The sequence below is a fragment of the Miscanthus floridulus genome, chromosome 9 (assembly GCF_019320115.1).
Source record: "Miscanthus floridulus cultivar M001 chromosome 9, ASM1932011v1, whole genome shotgun sequence".
NCBI classification, from domain to species: domain Eukaryota; kingdom Viridiplantae; phylum Streptophyta; class Magnoliopsida; order Poales; family Poaceae; genus Miscanthus; species Miscanthus floridulus.
This window is the reverse complement of record NC_089588.1, coordinates 96,658,477-96,675,714: the sequence shown is the minus strand read 5'-3', so window position 1 is coordinate 96,675,714 and position 17,238 is coordinate 96,658,477. Positions and strand designations below refer to the sequence as shown.

The following is a 17,238-nucleotide window of genomic DNA, read 5'->3' as shown; positions in this document are numbered from 1 at the left end:
TCAGACACTTTGTGGTGGTGACGATGGCACTAGCGGTGGTGGATGCGACCTGTGGTGATGATGGTGGGATGTCTCAAACAAACGACGTGCTGGTGATGGCGGCACTGGCTGTGGTGGTGGAGACGGCACATGGTGATGATGGTGCGACATCTCAGACAAATGACGTGGTAGTGACAACGCCAAAGGTGGTGGTGGTGGCGACTTGTGGTGATGATGATGTTGTGATGTCTCAGACAAACGGCGTGGTGGTGACAATGGCACAGGCGGTGGTGGTGGTGTCGACATGTGGTGATGATGATGGTGTGATTTCTCAGACAAACGACGTGGTGGTGACAATGGCACCAGCGGTGGTGGTGGTGATGCCAGTGTGACATCTCAAACAAACTTCTCGGTGGCAATGACGTTACTGGAGGTGGCGTAGGTGACTTGTGTTGATGATGGTGCGACGTCTCGAACAAATGGCGTGGTGGTGATGATGGCACAGATAGCAGCTATGGTAACCTGTGGTGATGATGGTGTAATGTCTCTATCAAACTGCGTGGTGGTGATGGCAGCATTGGCGGTGGCAGAGGCGACCTGTGGTGGTAATGGTGTGACATTTCAGACAAACTGCGTGGTGGTGGTGATTCCATTGGCGGCGGCGGTGGTGATTTGTGATGATGATGCCATGCCTCGAGCTGGTCTTGGCCTAGACATGCATGCAACATAATACAATATAATCAAAACATGTTGATTGGTACTCCATTAGTTCCAAATTATAGCTCCATCAAAATTTGTTCAAAGTAAAATTTCTTTAATTTTGATGAAGTTTAGAGAAAAATGCTCCAACATGTAAACCTTCATATTACTTTTATTAAATCCTTCAGGACATATGTTTTCATAGTGTGTTTTATTTGGACTTGTACTAGTTTATATTTTTTTCATAACAAACTTGGATGAAGTAATTAGAGTCGTTTAACTTATAACACAAAGCCAAAGGGAGCTATTCTTTGAAGGAAGGGAGTAACATGTAACAATCACTAGTAGAGAAACGGCCTTTCATCCCATGGCCAAAAAGTATTTAGTCCCGGTTTAAAAATTGCAACCATGGCTAAAGGGAGGACTGGACCTTTAGTCTCGGTTTGTAATACAAACTGGGACTAATTCTACCCTTTAGTCCCGGTTGTAATGGTTACCGAGGTGTGTCAGAGGCACGTCAGTGCGAGAATCTTTAGTCCCAGTTTGAGACATGAACCCGGACTAAAAGTGTGACTTTTAGTCCCGGTTTGAGACACGAACCTGGACTAAAGGTACCTTTAGTCCCGGTTTATGTCTCAAACCCGGACTAAAGGTGTCTCCAAACTGAATTTAAAAGGAAAGCATATCTTATCTAAGTTAGATGTGTGGTGGTAGGTGAGATGATAACGCGTGCAAGAGCTGAAATGGGAGGTCGTAGGTTCGAATCTCCACAGCTGCAACTTTTTTTTTACCCAATAAACACCTCTACTCCCGGTTGCTCCCGGTTGGAGGAACCGGGACTAAAAATCAAGACCTTTAGTCCCGATTGCATAGTCCCGGTTTCAAAACCGGGATTAAAGGGGGTTGAGAACCGGGACTACAGCTAGGTTCTCTACTAGTGAATGCAAAGTATAAGTAATTATATCTCTCTCTATGTATACCTTGCCATGATGGAGTGGTTGAATAAATGATCATATGTATTAGGAAAATAGCACTTGTCAGGTATACATTGCTCATTGTATAGCACTTGGTGACTGACGCCAGAGGACAATACTACTCTTTTCTTTTTTCCTCCTTATTTCCCTGCTTGCCCTTATTTAGGGATCAGGAGTGGTGTGCATTGTATCTGTATTTTCTGCTGCGTTAGTGTGTAGGTGTTTATATAGGAGCACCCCAAACCATTGGCCCTATTCGCTTTGCTGAAAAGTCATGGCTGAAAGTACGGTTCGCTGATTTGTTATAAGAAAAAACACTGTTCGTTTGCTGAAATAGTACGGCTCATAAGATAAGCGAACAGGGCCATTGGGTAAGATTTTTTTAAAAAAAGGGGCGTACCTAGTGCAGAGAGCTCCCACTCTGTGCGGGGTCTAGGGAAGGGTGTCAGTGGCAAGCCTTACCATCGCTTGTGCAATGCGAGGAGACCGCGACTCGAACCCGGGACCTTCCGGTCACAGGCGGTAAGACTCTACCGCTTGCACAAGGCCCACCCTTCATTAAGTAAGATTTAATGTCAAAATTTATTTATTTCTACCTCTATCTCTATCTATATCTATATCTATATCTATATCTATATCTATATCTATATCTATATCTATATCTATATCTATATCTATATCTATATCTATATCTATCCTTATATCTACATCTGTATCTATATCTCTAACTCTATCTTTATCTCAGTTTCTATCTCTATTTATCTATCTATCTCTACCTACCTAACTTTTTATCTGTATGTGTGAGTATCTATCTATTTGTCCAAAACTTAACAAAAATAAAAAATCTATTTATGTCTATATCTCTGCTCTCTCTATCTCTATCTGTCTATGTATTTGTCTGTCTGTCTATCTATCTGTCTGTCTGTCTGTCTGTCTATCTGTCTGTGTATCTATCTTTCTTTCTTTCTATCTATCTATCTATCTGTCTGTACTTACCTAACTATTTGTTGTAACAATCTATCTCTTTGTTTATCCGTCTATCTATCTATCTGTCCAAAAATAATAGAATTGAAAAATCTATTTATATATATCTATATCTCTGCTCTATCTCTATCTATCTGTATCTACCTATCTATTTGTTTTGTGTATGTATATATGTATTTATTTATTTATCATCTATCTGGATGGCACTAGCCTTCAATGCGCAATGACGCTTGTCTATCTTATGTATTTAACTATAGTAAGACCATCAAGAGTAAATTTACTACCTTGTCCATCCACAGCCGTAAATATACTACTTTGTTCACCTACCACTATAGGACCTAATGTGGATGTCTAGAACGTATGAATTTTGGCTCTCGTAATTGTAAAACCAAATAGACTTGTCTAGGGCAACCATAAAACATGTTATGATCATGCAGAGAAGTAGAAAATCAACTATTTTCATCTGCAATCATATAACCTATTTAGCATTAACAGATCGTCCAACTATGTAGCGGTAAATCCAGAACTTGTCGCCAAATGCCAACTTCTGTTATCTTATAGAAACCTTGAGATATATATTGGTTTCCATTGAACACGGAATACTCTAGTTTCCAATGCACAGTCATTGTCAGTTGCCGATAGACGAAATTTTTACGTTTACCAATATAGAATAATGATGTCATGACCATATTAGAAAATTGAGTTAAAACTGAATATGCAAGAGTCCTATTACTCCCATATTTGATCAAATAGACTATATCGAAATGGCACTTTACTATTCATCCAGCACTAGGAAAACCACTGTTTGGCAATGCTGCTTTTGGAGCTTGATCCTCGGCACATTGACCAAGTGAGTTTGCTATATCTTGTTAGCTTCTATACTTCACTACAATGGTCATATGCACATACTTTCTTTGTGAACTGGCGGAAAAAATTATTCTGTCCATTTCAAATTGTAAGCCATTCTAATTTTTCAGATACATAGTTTTTTTGCTAAGCACGTGGATTTACGCTAGATACATAGCAAAAGTTATGTATCTAAAAAAAAGCCAAACAGTGTAATTATCTAGACATGCTGGAGAAAAACATGTGATATTCTGTAGAAAAAAGGGGACACACACTATATGTGTATTCAGAATTTGAAATTTGATTTTTCAATTTTGTTGGGACAATATTTTAGAGATGGCTGGGAACCACAGCCGCCATTGGAAATCCATATCTACAGGTGGCTCATGTTCCTAGCCGTCTCAAAAAAAAATCAAATTCTACATGCGGCTGGGTAGCCATCTCTAGAAATGATTGATTTCTAGACACACGTAAGAAGAGACGGATGAAAGATCCACCTCTATAAATCCTTTCTAACAGCCATGAAAGATCGTTTCCATTGTAATGCAGGCGCATGCAAGCGGCACGGTGTGCTCAGGGGGGCAAGCATGGGCGGCGAGGCAATGTGGTGACGGGTGGCTCTCCTGGGATGCAAAAATGGGGTCGAGCATAGGCGAGTGGAATGGCACGCGGAAGGGCTAGCATCGGCACAGTCGAGTCAGAGCGGAGTGATGGCTGAGATGGAGTGGTGCTGTTGGTCTGCGGTTACGGGTAGACGGGAAGAGCACGAAGGTAATGGCGTGTAAACCGCAAGTTTGGTGTTTTGTGAGGGCTCCAGGAGGAAGATGGGAAGATGAAACAACAAAGATGGCGGCACGGAGATGATGAGCTCTCCCACTCTATCTTTTTATCAGGCACTACTAACAGAGTGGGTCTAGAAGGACCATATGCGGGCCCACATAATAGATTGGGTTTCCACAGTAGGCCCAAGTGATTGGATTGCTTAAGCAGGGCCGATCATCACACAGAGCGAGGGGAGTACTCGAGGCGGCTGTCAGCCAATCCTAAAACTGTGATACATGAGTATCCAAAAAAGGCCATGGTACTAGAGCGAGCTTCTAATCGATCCTGTAAGCATGCCCGCCAGGGAACCCAGAAAGCGACCTATCAATTCAGACAAGTGCCTAGACAATCTTTTTTTGTGATGCCTAGGAAGTTGTGGGTGCAAAGGTTTATTTCTTAGTGCGTGAAGGAGTGCTGTCGGTTTTTTGGCTACCAGTATAGCGTTCCTGCCAATATTTTTGTACCCGTCAAGAATTTGTGAACGGTTCCTATAGGTTTGGTTAAATTTGTGACAGTTTATGAAAATCGACAGGAGTATTCTAGACCACTCATGTCAATTTTTTCAGCTTACAGGGTCTAGTCTGTGTTTTTATCGGTTTTAGGAAAACCGATGGCAGCAATCAAAACGTCAGGAAAAAACCCAGCTATGGTAGTGAAAGGTTTTTTGTAGATACCTTGGATTGCAAAAAATCATATGATTTCATTTAGAAATGGTAGTGAAAGAATCATCTTCTTCTATTAATGAAAATACTCCGGCTCCGGTAATGAAAGGTTTTTATATATGTATCTAGATATTGTCTAGATGCATAGCAAAAAAAAGTCAAAGCGACTTATAATTTGGAACAGAGGGAGTAGTTTAGATTCCTTTTTGAGGTGGACCAAATTGACAACTCCCTCTAGAAATAATGGAAGCTAAAAAGCCTAGCTCTGCCTCTAATATTGGCATTTGTAGAGGCAGTTTGACTTGCGAGACACCTCTAAAAATAGGGATTATTTTTAGAAGGGTATTTTGATGGAGCCGTCTCCGTTAAAAGAAAGAAGACGTCACTAAAAATGGATTCTGTTGCACTAACCAGTGTGCTTCTACTCGCAGCATACAAGAGCTTGTGCGTGCCATTATATACTAACAATATCACTAGCAATCCGTACTCGAGTACACCTTTTGGTTATAGAAATGCAAATTTATTTTAACATGCATGCTTGCATCAGACTTCCTGTAGCACCACAAACCTGTTTTACAGCGGGAATATTCCTTGCATTACAATGTGCGTTGCTAATTAATTGTTACAGCAGCACTCATGTGGATTCACATCTATCGATTTACAGCGCGAATATTCCTTGCGAAGGGATTGACACTTCCTCACCGCAAAGGATCACAGTTTGGTTCCGTGTAGCACGTTTCTGATGGTGGTGGTGGAGAGCAATGGCGACCAAATTTGGAGCAGCCTATACAAGCAACGGAACGTAAACCAGACAAGCATTGCAGACGAAGACGAGTAAGTAAAATTAGGGGGTGCTTACTATTTCCAGCTTGGCAAGTTGAGCAGCTGGAGGACATGATGGTAACAACCAAGAAAACAGCAGAGGTCATGTACATGATCCATGACGAGAGCCATCTGGAGGAGAAGAATACCACTTTATAGTTGTGTGGAAGTGAGGATTACTTCTTTATTTACCTGTGTGTTTATATATACGAGAACCAACCAGCTGCAAATGGGGTGTTTGGTTTGTACTAATATGAGGAATGGAGTCATTATTCAACCAAATTTGAGGAATGAACTTATGATGCATCACGTTATTTAGAATGGTTTGATTTCTCGAACCAAATACCCTATAAATGTTGTCCACTCCTATCGCATACTATATACATTTGTTAAAATATCCAGACTATGAATTGATACTTTGTTAGACCGCTGAAATAAATATGTGGGTATCCAATTCACATGTTTGGCACCTCGACGATATGGTCTTCATTTGTTTGATTTCTAGCTTTGCTGGGACTCTTTTTTTCTTAGTTTTATTTATAGAGGTAATTAATAGACTTACATCCTTGAATTTTGCTTTATATGTGTAATAAATATCGCAACGACTATAAGGCCTTCATTTGTTTGATTTCTCGCTTTGTTGTGACTCTTTTTTAGTTTTATTCATAGAGGTAACTAAACACTTACATCTTTCAACTTCCTAGAATTTGGCTTTATATGTGTAATAAATATCACAACTACGAGAGTGCTTTTTGGGGACGGTTGCAAATAGTCTCTAGGGGCAGCCGCTCCTACCTATCTATCTCTACAAATCATCGATTAGCAACTCCTACAAGTCGATTTATAGAGGCAGCGGGAAACACGAGTCATCCTAGAAATCGTTTTCGAGAAATCATAAATTGAGCCAAAAATATAGCAAAAATGTTTAGGGGGAGGCCCCCACCAGACAGCCACTTGTGCGATATTTCGCACACGTGCGACCATGGGGGTTCGAACCTCAGGCCCAGGCGCCCTCTGCCTTGCTACTCCAACAAATCAACCCTAAAGTCACTTGTGACTAAAAGTCATGAACATTCCCCTCGTATTCACTTCATTCGATTTTAAAATGGGTACTTGGCATCCAAAACAAACTAAAATAAAAAAGTTTTCAACTACAAAGTTGTAGATATCGCTGAGCACTACAACTTTGATGTTGGTCGTTCCTACATCCAAGGTCGTTTAAAAATTTTGAATTTCAATTGTGAGAAATTGAAACATAATTTTCCTTGGAGAAATAATTTCAAATGAAAAATTTGTCAACTACAAAGTTGTATACTCTTTGAGGTTTACAATTTTGGTTTTTGTCATTTCTCCATCCGTGGTCATTTCAGAAATTTGAATTTCAAATATGTAAGGACTTCAAACTAATTTTTTCGATAATAGATCATTTCAAATGAAAAATTTGTCAACGGCAATGTTTTATATCGTTTTAGGATCCAAAACTTTGTTTTTGGTCACTTCTCTATCCAAGATCGTTTAAAATTTTTGAATTTTTAAATGTGAGAACTTCAATAAAATTTGTTGGATCCAAATGATTTCAAATGATAGACAACTTTGATATAAAGTTTTTCTTCGTCTGTTTTTGTTTGAAAAAGTTATGAACTAGCTGCGCATGTTTTTTAGAGATAGCTTTAGATCCACCCACCTCTAGAAATCCATTTGTAGAGGCGGCTGGATCTACAGTCATCTCTAAAAAGAGGGCCCTACAACTACATTTATATGGATGGCTTGTTTCGCATTCATGTCTCATATGTTGTACAGGAAATAGAAGGCTTCTTTCATGGTTTCTATGACCAAAATTTGGCATGTTTTAGAATTTTCTCTTAACCACCAGATGCCCTGATTTGGCCATGGCCAATTTTTTGTTTGGCCAGCCTGCGTCACAATCCAAACAAGCCCAAAATATTGTTCCATAGTTTACTATGAAAATTTAATTATTCCTCAATTTTTAATGACATAGGCTTAGAATTTTAATTTAAACATGCAAATTATATTTATTACTGAATTTACGTTAAAATTTTGGTTCTTGGAGAAATTTCTCTAATATTATATATATGAGAACATATTTTCTCTGATGTTGTTTACAATTTCTAGGAGATTTAACTTTCTCTGATATTATATACAATTATGGAAAAAAAATTCAAATGATGAGAGCGCAAGCAAAACAAAAGCAAACATATTCTATTTTATTGTCATCATCAAACATGCATACGGATTCATTAAACAGTCCTCTACTCATTTGGGCACGAGTAAAACAAAATTTAATTACTCATCAGTTTTTGGATGACATATTCTCAGAATTTTATTTAATCTATACATGCAAAATATATTTATTACTGAATTTACGTTTAAATCATGTGAGCGTGCATTGAAGGTGATGCAAAACAATGGTTGGTGCCTACCGATTGCACAAACGCAACAAGTGGATGTGGAAGATATGAGTCCCACAACCAAGAAAACAGCGATGATTACGCTCTTGATGATGAGCGCCATGGGGAAAAAGCTGTGAAAAAAACTTCTCTGAGAACCTTTATTTTCTTCACCATTTCAGTAAGTGTGCAGGTCTTTATATATATTATTACACAGAAGAAGCAATCCACTATCCTGTAGTATGAATGATGAATCTAATCAGATATTCTCCATTAGTGCTTTGATCTCTCGATATCCAGATTGCATAGATTTACCGTGTGAGGATGGAATAATAATATTGGAATTAATATCCAAATCTTATATTCATTTGTGCAATCCATGGGCCAGGTTTCATTTTCTCTCGCAAACTGAGCTACCTTGTTGTGGAACCTACCCACACGGGTTCAAGTCCTCGACTTGGCACGGGTGCTCGTATTTTCCTGAATTTATTCTAGGATCTAACGGCGTTTCACTTTCAGTGGTAGGCGATGTTCCCGTCGACAGCGAGGCGCCTGTGGTGACTTCGTCAATCTTGAGATGTGCCAGCATAGTCTTTCGGCGGTGCTCATAGGGGTAGGGTTTATGTACGTGTGTTCATAGGGGTGAGTGTGCATGTGTGTTGAGTGTCTGCGTCTATACTTGTGTAATTCGCAAAATATAAGTTTTTATTTTCTCTTTGCAAGTGCTATTATTCGCTTGTGCTTATTTATCAAAGCAATAAATACTAGGATAGTATCTTCAACCATTTAGTAACTCATTAATTTGCATCCCTCAAGAAAAGATCCTTCGATATCTCAAGGCCTGTCGGCTCCAAATCTTGATCGAAAAGTATAAATATGTGAATATCTTCTCGGACTCATGAATTCTAATAAGTAAATTAATGCATTAAATCTCCACCATCTAACTTATTATTATTTTTTTTTCTCCAATAAAAAATGGTTTCATATCTGAATACTTGGATTCCATATACTATTATACTACTAGACTAGAATAAATATGTCAACATCCAATTCTCATGTTCATATCACTACTACAAAATTGATTTTTAGCAATGCATCTACTTTTAGTAGAGGCGGCTCTATCTCAAATCATATCTAAGAATAGTTTCCGAAACGACCTACCTCTAAAAATCCATTTTTAACATGAAAATTATATTTATTACTAAATTTATGTTTAAATTGTTTTACTTGGTGATGTTTCTCTGAGTATATATATATGAGCACAGATTTTCTCTGATATTGTATACAGTTTCTTGGAGTTTTTTCTTTGATATTATATACAATTATGGAAATAAAACTTCAAATGACGAGAGCGCGAGTAATACAAAAGCAAACTTATTTTATTTTATTGTCATCATCAAAACAGTCCTCTACTCATTTTGGCAGCAGCACACCCCCGGAGGCCCAACACTTTTACAGTAGGCCTTATCGCTCCTGTGGTGTTCGTGCTCACATAACCTGCGGCACCCATCCGCGTTACATTACAGGGAGCTCCGTGCCTGCACACATGCATGGAACCAACACAAGAAGAAGAATTGTTAGTTACAGTCAGCAAAATCGTGCATACCGATTGCAGCAACGCAACATATGGATGTGGAAGATATGACTCCAAGAACCAAGAAAACCGTGATGATTGCACTCTTCATGATGAGCGCCATGAGGAGAAGCTGTGAAACTTCGATTCTTGTGAGGAGGGTAATGTGTATTTCTTCTCCATTTCAGTACCTGTGCGCAGGTGTTTATATATTACACAGAAGACGAAGTTAACTACTATCCTGTAGATATGAACGATTTTAGTAGTTTTGTTGTCTTATGAATCTAAGATATTCTGCACTAATGCTTTCATGTCGCACATTGCCATATACCATCTTAGGCTGCGATAAATGTCTGGAGCTCTCGGTGTATTTTCGGCGAGGCGACGCACTCAGACGCCTTGGTCCAGCCATTTTGGCCGGAGTGAGTCTGACGCATTTTGGCGCTCTCTGGACCTCTCTGGACTACGTCGGACCCTGGTGAGGCATGGTCCAGACGGTTAGTCCGGCGCTGGGTCCGACGGTGTCTGAGTGCACGGCATAGAGCCATAGGCTAGCCAACGGTCGGCTAGGACACGTGGCAGCGCGACATTGAAAGCGGCAAGGCGTCGGACCGGAAGCTCATGGTCCAACAGCCCCATGTTTGATGCCGTTTGAGCCCAACGGCTATGTGAGCTCTTGTGGTCTATTTAAGGGGCTTGGCCGGCCACAGCTCACTCTCTTGTCTATTTTTATAGCTCATACAACCTTAGTAGGGATGAAAATGGATCGGATACAGACGGATATCACCGATATTACATTTGTTTTCATATTTCTGTCCGGATTCGGATTCGAATACGGATAGTGTCAACTATGTCGGATAGGATACGATTGGATATCGACATCATAAATATGCGATTTGAGTATTCGGATATGGATACGGTATCGGATGTTGAATATTCGGACTCGGATACAGACAGATCTCAACCCCTCTAAATGGATTCAGTTTCGAATACGGTCGGAAAATATCCGTACCGTTTTCATCCCTACTTCTGAGCCTAGCCTTTCACCTCTCACTCACTTCCTTTGATTTGTTCATCATTTAGTGAGAACTGAAAGCATCCAAGTGCATTGCTTGAGTGATTGCATCTAGTGGCACTTGATTGTGTTTCACTGCAGATATCTCTTGTTACTCTTTGTGGTTGCCGCCACCTAGACGGCTTGGAGCAGCGGTGATCATTGAGCGGTGGGTGGTGATTGTCTTTGACTCCGATCAATGATATTGTGAGGGGTTCTTGTACTTATTCTCTGGGGGAGCGTCAAAAGCAACTCTAGTGAATTGATCGTGACTTGTGTACTCTCATCTTGTGTTGGTTCTTACGGTGCCTTTGTGTAAGGCTAGGCGTCTAATGCCTATTAGCATGTGAGCCATCAAGTAAGTGTGTCGTCATAACAATGACGTAGATTGCCGGCAAGCAATTGAAACTTAGGGATAAATCATTGTGTCATCTTGATTATATTGTGATTGATTTGTCTCTTGCCGGTTCGTTATATCACTTCTACACTTGCTCTTTTTTTCATACATATCTTGTGTAGTAGTAGTGTACCTTGCTGGTGTAGCTTAATTGTGTAGCTTAAAAGTTATTAGTTGTATCTCTTGTTCTAGATAGCTCACTAGCTTGTTTAGTACTCCCTCCATTCCAAATTATAAGTCGCTTTGACTTTTTTGGTACATCCATTTTACTATGCACCTAGATAAATAATTTGTCTAGATACATAGCAAAATGGATGGACCAAAAAAGTCAAAGCGATTTATAATTTAGAACGGAGGGAGTAGTGACATAGTTCCTCCTTCGACCTCTAGGAAGCCTTCAACTCCCCACGCAAGCGCTGCACCTCGGCCTCCGTCGCTTCCAAACAGCCATGGTCGGCAGCGCCTCCTACTTACTTCTGATAGGCCAGGCGCAGGAACCGAGACTTCATCATCAAAATCCGCATCTACCCCTACACGAAAAGAGGCGATCACACGATCGCACAAAGAACAACGCAGCTACGACGAAGTCGGAAGATCAGAGGGCCTACCTGCACCCAGACCATCACATTGTCGGTCATCTGATGCTAGGCCTCCGCGCCCAGCCGAGGGACCGCAGCGACCGCGTCGCCCATTTTGTCCAAGGATGCCTGGACCCCTTTGCGACTTCGGGCGAAAACCTTCCTCGTGGCCCGCTCAGCTATGTCATCGACCACAAACAATGCCTCACCAGAGTTAGTGGGATGGGGCCATGCGAAGAAGACCTCACCTCGGTCGGGCTCCTCCTCATGGCGGACAGGAGCCACCATGCTCAAGCCTCCAAAAGTCACCTCTTTAGGGGGGGTTGACAGCGGGCGATGAGCCTGCACCCCCTCCGAGGATGCTGCAGGGCGATGTACATCAACAGCAGGGTTGCCCACTGTAACCTTGCACCGGCCCAAATACGATCCACCACCACAAAGGAGCTTTCCTCGAGGGGCGAGCATAGGGCTGCAACGGGAGGGAGCCCGGCCATCGTCCCCAAGATAGCGTTGTCGCCTGACAACTCTGGCCGCATGGGAAGGCACGCACCGTTGCCCGAAGGCCACAGAACTGAGAGCCACAGAAGGGGTTCTCTGCATCATGAAGATTGACAGGATCAGACAACCGAGCGCTGTCAACAAAGAACAACTAGGAAGAAATCAAAAGAGCGACATACCAAGTGGAGCATTCCACGAAAGGCTGCATGATCTGCTTTTCCACGTCTAGTTCCATGGAGGGCATCATGGCAGGGGGCACCACCAATGACACCGCTGGGCCGGAGGCCCGCGAGGAACCACCGGTAGCGTCGGGGGCATTAGCCTCCTCCGTGCCACGATCCTTAGTGGCCCCCGCATCCCCATGGAGCACCAGGGATGCGGGGTGTTCAACTACCGTGTCATCAAGAATATGCTGGAGGAGGTCTTGGTCCTCTCCTCTCGGTGTCTCCAAGGAAGGGTGGAGAACCTCACCGTCCATCTTGGTCGTGGCGCCCACCTCACTCTCGACACCTTTTTCCTACACCGGGGCCTCAAGGACTGCTAGGAAAATGGTGGCAGAAGCCATGCATGAGGAGTCTAGGCCACCAACAATGGCGACGCAAGGACGCTTTGGGCTCGGCCCCCTTAGCGGCGATGAAGCCACCTGCTTCCGAGCGGAGCCCTCTTCGGCTATGACATCAGCTAGGCACTCAACTCGCTTGTCCTGGTGCCATCGCTGGATCCGTGTGAGACACCGAGGGTGCCTTGAAAGGCCGCTAGGTCCTCATCCTATTCCTCAAAGCCCTCCTAGTCATCGTCATCGCCCTCGTCTGACCATGAAACATTGTGCTTCTAATGCTCCATATGCTTCACCTCCCACTTCTGCCTAAGGTGTTTTCACTCCTCGGTGGCCGCCTTTTCCTGGACGGCGCGCTCAGCGCCTCTAGGACAAGGGAGATGAAAACGGGAGTTGAACAAGGGCACAGGCTATGGAAATGAAACTAATCAGCCAACAACTTTTGACAAAGAAAGGGAAATGAGTCAAGGCAGCATACCAGATTAGGCTGAAAGTTCACTGAGAATGGCTCCACCGCGCCTCCAGCTATAACAACAGCCCTGGAAGAAACCAGCCCTCCAACCCATTTTGCGACCTCAGAGGCCTCAAGCATCTCCATGTTCTCACGGTTGGGTCCTCGACCCAAGAATAGTCACACATTAAGGTAACCCGTTGCTTCAACAGTTGAACCCGCCGCTCAACCATGGTTCGCAGAACCCGCAATGCCATCCAAGCTGGCTGACACCCGGCCCTCGAGGATCTCAATTATATCCATCACCTTTGACAACCACGTTCTATCGCACCCCCAATGTTGATGGTCACTAAACACCTAATTTGACCATCAACATTCTGACCAAATCATGGTAAAACAACTCACATATGCCATATTATGTTTGTAATACACCTAGTTCCACTTGTACATGATAAAGTTGTTTGTATTGAGGAAAAATCACAAAAATGGACAAATACGAAGCATAGAAGGCAAGTGGACGTGGCAGGGGAACCACGGGCCCACATGCCACGTCATGCGACCGTGTCCAACGTCGGTCGATGGCCACCTAGCCCCTTCCACGTCACTGGTCCGTGGGAAAGCCTCCTCACTGCTTCTCCAGTGTTGATCAATGGAGGTTTGATCCAAAGGTGCACATTGAGCTACCTTGGATCCACGGTCCCACCATCATACACTTGGAGGGGGCAAAACCGACCTCCCAACCGCCTCACCAGCTAGGAAACCGACTTACCTACCATGCAATTGCCATCCAGGGGCCATCTAGCATCGTTGGATGACAAGGCGGTGGGATGGACGGTCGGCCGACGCCCCTTGACATCGCCCGATGGCCAAGTCACCCCAAACCACCTCATCTTCACCTACAAGTACCGCATGCCCTCTACACACTATAAAAAAGGGTTGCCGTGCTCGGTAGAGATCATCACTTAGCAGCTCTCAAGCATTCCAAGTTGTTCCAAGCTCTCCAAGAGTAGTGGCTTAGAAGTAGTAGCTAACTAGTAGTTAAGAGTAAAGCGGAGCTCTCCTTGGAGTCTAGAAGAGTCTTCTAGTCTGGTATAGCTCCTCTTGTAATCTTTCTTTTAGCATTTACTTTATATAGTACTTTACTTTGTCAAGTACTTTATTCAGTAATATAGCTTTGCTTAGTTCAAGTCCTGTCTTGCTCTTGTATATCATTAGTGAGCCTAGGCGCTTGACCTTTGGCATTTGCATCATTATTATCTTAGTGTTTAGTTCATTCATCGTTAGTACTTGTCCTACCTTCTGGTTAGGGTGTTTCGATCTCATTTCACCGGAGCTCGGATCGAAATAGCGAGTTTATAGATTAAGCATGGTGCTTAGGCTATATCTTGCCTGTAGGTACGGCTAGATCACCAGATAGATTGTGGTAGTTGATAGATGGTGACAACCCTATTCTTCCTCTGTATTCCACCACGTAGGGTCTAGTTATTAAGCATGGTGCTTAGGCTATATCTTACCTACAAGTACACCCCTCGTACTAAGGACACTCTCACTATCATTAAGTTACTTTTGTTGCATTAAGATTACATACTCTACTTCTTACACTCAGCTACACTACACTTCTAGTTACCTGTCTATGTGATCAACAAATCTTTTTATCTTTTTCAGTCCATCATCCATACTACCCTTAGTACCCCCATGTTGCTAAACCCACCTACCTTGTCTACCTATCCACAATTCCCGACGCGCCAAACCACCTTCCTTTGGGAAAATATAAATTCAGCACTCGGTACTCACCGAGCGAAGTGCTACACGATAGTTCTGTGTGCTTGCAGAATCCCCTTTCCTATATACACACTTATGAACCATCATCAACAGGCATTTCTAGCACCGTTGCTAGGATATACTCCAAGTAGTGATGTTAAGAAATGCCAACAAGGATTTCTGGCGCCATTGCCGGGGTCGGCAACTGGTGCGTGTTACCAATCTGTCGTTAGGTTCTGCTAGCTAGTTATCCATCTTAGCAACTCTTCTTTTCCTTTTTTATTTTCTTTTTAGTTACCTTCTTTTCTTCCTAGCACGATCATGGCCAATAGGACCATCCATGAGTTTTCTACCCCTTCGGCTGCTAATGTAGCCACTGGCCCCGACGTCATTAATGTGGACACTTACTTTTAGCTTAAGCCCGCATTGATCATGATGGTGCAAGTTAGTCCTTTTTGTGGTAAATCCACGAAGATGCTAATGCGCATCTCCAACATTTCTTGGAGATTTGTAGCACCTTTACCATTAAGGGAGTGACCTAAGAGGCCATACGTCTTCGTCTTTTCCCCTTTTCTTTGTTGGGAAAAGCGAACAATAGTTCTACTCGAATCGCAATGCTGTAGATACATGGGAAAAGTGTTCCAATGCTTTCCTTGTTAAGTCTTCCCAATGGGTAAGACCAATGCTCTTCGCAATAAAATCTCTAGCTTTCAATAGCAAGCTGATGAGTCAATTCCTAAAGCCTGGGAACGAATGCAAGAGTATGTCATTGCAAGCCCACACCATGGTATAGAAGACTGGCTTTTGATCTAGAACTTCTACCATGGCTTAGTCCCATTGGATAGGAGCCATTTAGATGCTACCGCTGGAGGAGCCTTCTTTTTGCTTAATGTCACAGATGCCAAGGCATTGATCAACAAGCATTTCGAGCATCGTTGCTTGGATATACTCCTAGTAGTGACGTTAAGAAACGCCAATACCCAACTCCATGAAGTCAACCCCACCGACGCGGCACCAGAGAAGGGAGGAAGGGGTTGGCAGCATCGTCCTAAATGTAGAACTAGTTTTTGTGCCAGCCGATGTTTGAAGTCCTAAGCGGTAGGCATGGATAACTGCGAGAGACCCCATGGTGCACCTGGAGGTTTATCCCGCCCACAGGAGCAAGCACACCACCGTCAGAACCATGCACCTTGCGGGTCTTCACATCAAAAATCCTCTGGAATAGGCCTTTGTTGGGCGTTATCCCTAGGAAGTCCTCACACACGACGATGAAGGCCGCCAGTTGTGACACCGCATTGGGAGGAAGGTGCTACATCTAGACACCATACTCTCAAAGTAAGCCATGGAGGAAGTCAGACGATGGAATCATGAACCCACGCTTGTGGAAATCGGTGATCGACATCACCTCCCCGGGTTGCGGAAGGGGGATCACCTCGCCGGCATAAGCCCTCCATCCAGCAACCTCCTTTGGCAAAAGGATTCTCCTTGCCACGAGATGCTACAACTTTGCCTTTGTCACCATTGAAGGTACCCATTCTCCAATCTTGCGATGCAGGCAGAAGATGGGGCTATGGCAGCAGAGCAGATGGTGACAACGGTGACATGCACGATCTAGAGGTGCCCTTGCGAACTCACTGCTTTTTTCCTTCTGACTCTCCTTTAGATTGCAGGAATGGTGATAGAAGGCGAGAATGAGGTAAGGGGTCGGCTCGGGTAGAGGGAACTACTTATTTGGCAGTGATCAGGGAAGCAAACCGTGTTCGTGCGGAGTCTGCCCTAGTGCAGGCCCCACAAGCCCTCGGGAAATGAGTTGACACGCCATAACGCGTAGAGACGCCATTGAGACACAAAGAATCTGGGGAGGTCGATGGCCACTAGGATTGGTACGCACAGTGGCCCTCGGTCATTGTGACCATGAGGCGCGTTACGCATTCGCACATGTGTGGGTGCCGGTAAGCCATGACCATGGCCGAGGAGGCCTGAAAGCCCCTAGGCCCATGTGCATGGTAACCAACCGTGACTATGACCCTGTATTATGCTTATGAAACCCACTCCTGAGTCGATCCATAAAAGGGCTTGAGGCCACAAAGGGATAGAAACAAAATGAGATGTGCCCTATGGCTCTAATCGGTGGTGCAGAGCCACATGACCATCCCTCTCTATGTTCGAGTCAT

General features: G+C 43.3%; 1 non-coding gene and 1 pseudogene across 1 annotated transcript; both read right to left on the bottom strand.

Moving 5' to 3' along the window:
* On the bottom strand, nucleotides 1-1,734 carry LOC136484379 (extensin-2-like; annotated as a pseudogene).
* A 14,014-nt stretch (nucleotides 1,735-15,748) lies between these two features.
* On the bottom strand, nucleotides 15,749-15,855 carry LOC136484460 (small nucleolar RNA R71). Its single transcript, XR_010765980.1, has one exon. It is a non-coding gene; the product is annotated as a small nucleolar RNA R71 (small nucleolar RNA).
* Between the last annotated feature and the right edge of the window lie 1,383 nt (nucleotides 15,856-17,238).